The sequence below is a fragment of the Rhinolophus ferrumequinum genome, chromosome 22 (genome assembly GCF_004115265.2).
Source record: "Rhinolophus ferrumequinum isolate MPI-CBG mRhiFer1 chromosome 22, mRhiFer1_v1.p, whole genome shotgun sequence".
In the NCBI taxonomy this organism is placed as follows: domain Eukaryota; kingdom Metazoa; phylum Chordata; class Mammalia; order Chiroptera; family Rhinolophidae; genus Rhinolophus; species Rhinolophus ferrumequinum.
The window spans coordinates 5,874,771-5,881,314 of record NC_046305.1 but is presented as its reverse complement, the minus strand read 5'-3'; positions in this window follow the sequence as shown (position 1 = coordinate 5,881,314).

Here is a 6,544-nt window from a genome sequence, read left to right as displayed (position 1 = left end):
ACAGTGGTAACATTTTGATATATAGGAGTTGAATGAATCAAGAGAGATTGCTATTATGTATTTAAGCATTTGGAAGCTAGTGTAACAGAATGGTTAAAATTCTTCTCTCTGGAGACAGAAAAATTTGGAATTTCCAGTTGTCACTACGTGGCTGGGTGACTTACCTTCTCCAGGCCTCAGTCTCCTCTGCTGTGTAATGGGGCTATTTATAGTGGTTACCTCCCAAAGTTATCATGATTGGGGTTATTATTATTATGTAAAAGGGTTGAGCACAGTGCCTGGCACACGGTAAGCACTCAGCCAGTATAGCTATCCTTTTCATCAAGTCTCCTGCTGTCAGCACCTTCCCACTCTACTGGCCTTGACACAAGGTGGGTGTGTTCTTTCTTAAAGCCCCCCAACTTTCCTCCACAGAAAGGGTAAAACCCACCTTGCTCTCTAATAGAGGTAAGAGGCGTGGCGAAGGCTTTCGAGGGAGAGGCTAGTTCAGTTCTCACCAATCGTAGACTGGTCTCAGCTGGCGAGGGGACCCCCCCCAGGAGGGATGGGACGTGAGCACTGAGTCTCCTGTGGAATCAACAATTCAGAAAATGGTACAGCCCTGTCTCCATTTCGTCTTGGATCTCTGCTTAGACCTAAGTTGGTGACATCTAGTCTCCAGTGTCTGTACTTTTCACATTTCCCTTTGCATCGTGTCTCTGGGCTGCACACTGGCTCGTTTCCGCAAATCTTTCTTGTCATTTATCCTTTGGGCTGTGTCGAATCTGTTGCTAAGCCCACCGAACGAGTTTTTAAGTTGCAAATATTATACTTCCTTACGTAGACGTTCTATTTGATCTCATTTGAATCTCCCTGGTCATTTTTATAGTCTCTTATTCCTTGCTCGTACTTTTGGCATTTCTTTTATACATTTGCACATATTAAATATTCTCATTTTGTATCCTGCAACTGATAAATCCAATATCTGAAGTCCTTGTAGGTCTGATTCCAAAATGTGTCCGTTTCTGCTGGCTCTCACTCATGGCACCTTGTTCTGTCCATGCTTTTTGAGTGAGTTCTTGTTTGATTTGATTTATGCGGAAAGAGATCCCGGAAAAAGTATATTCTTCCATAAAGAATTTGTGTTTGCTTTAGTCAGATGACAGGGAGCACTGCTATATTATCATCTAAAAATAAAACTTCAACCTGCAGTTTTTTTGTTTTTGTCTTGTTTTGTTTTTTGTGAAATAGGTAATATGAATTTGCTATGAAACACCCAAGAAGGCCAACTTTCAGTTAAAAATTCTCAGGGAATATTTTTTACCTCTCTACCCATGGCGAAGTTTGAGGCAGATAATTTTCCTTGTGGACCCTCTTTCTGGAGGGTCCCCCCCCCTTTTAACCTAGTCTATTCTTTACGGAGAACAGATGGCACTTTGGCGTTCTGACTTTCTTTACCCTCCCTCATTTCAGTGGGCTCCTACAACATGGGTGGTCCCCAAGGTCATCAGGATTAGTTGGTTTCTCCAGGATAGCTGGGGCTTTTAAAACGTACTCTCCTTTTGGATTCCTGCTTTTCCTCTGTTTTCATCAAGTTGAAAATGCTCATAAAAAATAAAGGAGTTATAGCATTGTACGCCTGAAACCTATGTGTCTTTACTAACAATTGTCACCCCAATAAACTTTAATTTAAAAATAATAATAATAATAATAAACAAAGGAGCAGAATGTCTTCATGCTGGCTGTTAGTCAATTCCTAGGTTTGAATCCCCAGTCTGCTGTCCTCACCGCTGTGCAATCTTGGGCTATCTATTTGCTTTTCTGGGTTTGTTTCATCATTTGTAAAACATAAATGTGTAATAATACTTATCTACATACATATTGGACTCTCATGAAGATTCAAGATAATGAGTGAGAAGTGCCTAGAACATAGAGACCTCGTCTGGCACTTAACCGCTGGTAGCTCCTGCAAGTTCTGTTAGTAGATTCTCTTGAGATAAATGCCCTGAAATGTTTAAAAACTACAAACTGGCCATTTCCAGGCAGGCCTGCTGTCTACTCAGCCCAGAGTGATGGTTACAGAGAAGACACCTGATCTGCAGTCCTGGGACTATTATATTGTGGGTAAGGGTGGCAGTAAAGGGAATTTCTCTTTTTCTCCATCTGTGTGTCATTCTGTGTCACCCAGTGGCATAAATGATACCTTCTCTAATGACTGCCTCTGAAAAGGAAATAGTAAATACGGTAGGGAGAATTTCAACCAAGAGATCAAGGGCTGTCATTACACAGAATCCCGAAGAATAACAAGGAGTATGAGCTTGGTGGCACTGGGGCTGTGAGACGAGCATTCTTCCTCTGTCAGGGTGATGGTTTTCACGACAACATCCACGACATCCAGAGGGTAATTTAATTCGCGCATCCCTGATCCACTTACACTAATGTAATCTGAGCCTGGCCTGAGAGACAGCGAGCCCTGCACAGACTGTCTTCTCCCCTGGTGGTTAATTTGGCCAGATGAAAATTAATAAGAACTTAATATCCATTAGAAAATTCTCAGGTCTACGGGATTTTACATGTGGCAAAGCATTGTTACTTCCAAAGGATTTTTAAAGTTTGTTGCCTGATGCTTGTGTGACTGTGGTTCCTTTGGACATTTTTGTTGACTGTGCTCCGCAGCAATCCTTTAAGTCTGTCTTTCAAAGGAATGATACATTATGGCCACATCATTAATTGATCTCCAGGATGAAATTAATCTCTGATATCTTATGAAATGTCTGCCTATGAAATTATGGAAACGGGCCATGGTCTCCATTTCTACTTCTCTCCGGAGGGATGTTTATAGTAAATAGAATTGCCTTTGCTGGCGCCTTTACCCTCCTTCCAATGTCCATTCATTCTGCCACAAATATTATTTTGGACCCGACAATGAGTATCTTAGCTTGAGGACCCCAGGAAACAGACTGGGAAACATAGATTAGCGGACAGGTTTACTGAGACATGTTTTGGGGTCCAATATCTGTGAGTGAGGAAAGCAGAGTTGGGCCAAAGGAGAAGCTGAATTGTGACGTAGCTTCAACCAAGGCCAGCTGAACCCCTGTGGAGAGCTCTGGAGCAGAGGCCGGCCCTTCTGAGCTGTCCTGACACCCGCCAGGGGGTGTCTAGGGGGATATCCCTTCCCCCAGCTGAGGGGCAGCTTCCCACTTGGGAAGTCACGGATATTCTGATCATTTTTATGGCGATGTGATGAAGAGTAAATGAGAACGTATGTTTCAAATGTCAATCACAGAGCAGGTATTTTGACCTTCCAGCTCTGGCATGGCTGGGACTCAGTGTTTAGAAAGTCAAGTCACTTCTCGGGGGGGATGAGGCATGACCCAGGACAGCCTAGGCTGTTTGCTGTCACCAGCACAAGGCAGACAGAAGGAACGGGGACGTGGTTCTGGTTCACTGGCTGGTCCACCAGGCTAGCTTAGAAGCATGAGGCTGTGAGATGAGACCTGATAGAGGTGAGACTACCTCCCCAGGGAAATGGCACCTGGCACCAGGCGTCCCCGCTGGGCCCAGGAAGCTGCAGCCTGCAGGCTGGGTGTAGTAGGGTCCGCAGATGTTGGGAGGGGGTGGGGAAGAAAGTGCATACTTCTCAAGGCCCCCTGCAGGCCTCAGCCTTTCCTGAGGTCGCCCCCACTTTGAGCAGAGCATGAGGGAAGCACCCACCCCTGTCAGATCACCTCCCTGAACTTGCCTGAGGAGCAGCCTGGCCTCCTGGGTACAGCTTTACAGGAGTAAGAGCTTCCCAACTCCAGACTAAACGGAGCCAACATGGCACCAGGCCCTCGGCGTCTATCATTCCTCGGCAGCCTTGAGCTCTCCTGCCATTTGCAATTAATGCGGTCGGTAACCTGGACGGTGTGCCCTCATTGCCCAGCACAGGGCTTAAGAGTCTCAACTTTGACCACACTGTGGGGACCCGGCCCTCTGCTCACTCACTGAATGACCTTGAGCTCCCTGAGCTCCAGTAGCCCATCTGTAAAATGGGAACGGTGTTAAAGGAGGCCGGATGCAAATGAACAAATGAACCCTCTCTGGTGCCTGGCACTCGTTAGCTGCACAATAAATGCCACTAACGCAACGAGGAGCAGAATGGTTGTGTCAGCAACGCGGTCACAAGGAAAAGCAAAGGACACAGAAAAGAAGGAAATACACAGATCCCACGACTAGAAAGAAGCATGGGATGCAGAACTATGGAGAGTGACCACAAAGGTCTTCATTTCAGACAGTCGGTCGGTCGCACTGTTACCCATAAAAGTCACTCGGTTCTAAGGGGCCTCGGCGTTAGGACTGCATTTCAATGAGAAGGATTTTTAACTTCGTTATCATATGGCTCAGGGGTGTGGGTGATAATTTCATTCATTCCACAAATAGTTTTACTGCCTACCATGTGCAAAGTTTGCAAAAGAAAATAGCTGCCATAGTCAGATGTGGGTGCATACACTACCTTGTTAGCTGATGGGAAGTATCTGGGGTGAAACAAAAACCAGGCGTGTTGCCCGGTGTTTTCCGCTGCTTCTTTCAGTGTTCTCCTTGCTCTGGGTGCCCTCCTCCCACCAAAGCCCATCTCAGCACAAGTGTCCTCAGTTGTTTCTTAGGGTCTCCCCTCATCCTGACTGTCATCAGAACTTATCTGTCCCTGGTCGTCCAGACTATGGTTCCCTCCACTGAGCCCCAGACAGCCGGCTGGGAGTGACTGAGGTGGGAGACCATAGCCACGCCGGGTGAGTGATTATAATCCCATTAAAATCGTACCCATTCCAGACATAGTGGCAGTATAAAGAGGGACAGGTTGGGGACTCAACACCTTGGCCCAACGAATGGAATCTAACAAGATTTCAGACGCTTCAACAGGAGGAGGAAGTACCATACCTACAGATATTTTTGGCTTTTTACTCAGACGTTTTTGCCAAACGATGGGAGGAAGGAAGAAAGGAGTTTGTAGAAAAAAAAACAATGGTCCAGATGTTAGCTTGGGCTTCAGAAATATATAAATGAGTGAGGCAGTCTGAACAAATGTTTAAGCAGGAAAGAGGGCTGTGATCCAGAGGTGCAATTTTCATCGGATTCTCTAAGTTGTCTACGATCTTCAGAATGTGACGAATCACCGTCCAGGGGATCAGTGACAACAAGCACCAAGCACCTCATTTTACCAGCTGGGAAACAGCACACGCCTCCCAGGCTTGAATGGTTAGGCAACTTGCTTGACATTTTCCATCAGCAAGGCCGATCCCAGACATGGACAAAAGTCTGTGGACTTCCAGGAACATAGGAATTAGAACCACCCCCATCAACATCAATGTGCCCTGCTCAAAACCTCCTCATCTGATGTGTCTAGGGTGGGGCTCAGCCACTGGTGTCTTTCAAAAGGACCCAGGTAATTCTTGAGTGGTGACGGGGTTGAGGATGATTGCTCCTATGTATTACAAATCGAAGTGGTCGCCCTAAGCTTGGAGCACCTCCAGCTGCCAGTGCTGGAGAGTTAGAGATAGAAGCTATAGGAGGAGACGGAACCCAAAACGAAACTGAGACTCACATTCAGCCCAGAGCCTCTTCCCCTCCCTTCGGTAACCATGACCATCAGCACGTCCAGTGTACGTGTGCACACACACGTTTGCTTACTTCCCGTGTGTGACTTCCTTTCTCCTTCAAGGTTACCTTGATGGTTAATCTAGCCTCAATGCCACCTGGTAAATGTGCTACAGGTCGGGCACAGGGTGGGATATGTGGCGTGATTTTTTTTCCCTGGCTCCACATTCCTTTAGGAAACTGGTTCTTAAACTTTGGTGTAAATAAGAATCACCTGGAAAGCTTTTTTTAAATTGTAGGTACCTGGATACCCCCTGTGAGGTTATGATTTAGTAGGTCTGGAGCGGAGCTCAGGAGTCAGCAGTTTAACGAGTGTCACAGGAACTTTGGAAGATAGATCACTGATAAAAGATGACTGATCTACAACCACAACATTAAGAGACTTCCTTAAGAACAACCCGATGAAACATGGGAACTACTCTGCGTGTAGGAGACGCCCGAAGGGCTCAAAATATTTGAACGCCCAAACCACCAAAGAAGACAGAGAGATGGCCAACACATGCAAAGATGTTCCACGTCAATAATCGTCAGGGAAACGCAAATCCAAACCTCACTGAAATAACCACTAGAAAACGACGAACCTATTAAACTGGCTGAAATGAAAAACGAAATGGCAGTTATTGGGTAGGGAAGCACCGATACATTGGCTCAGGCGCGAGACATTGCGGACGGCGGCTTACGAGGTCAAGCACACACGTGCCTTACGCTCCAGCACTCCCATTCCAAGGTCTTTGCGCAAATGAACTGAACATTCGTTCACACGAAAACCTGTACATACTCCCCCATTTTCCCCTCCCCCAGCTGTCTGTGTCCAGTAACCACAAGTCTGATCTCTCTGTTTTTTTAGATTCTGGTGGTGAAAAGGTTACGAACTTCCAGTTGTACGATAAGAGATAAATAAACACTGGAGACATAATGTACAGTGCAG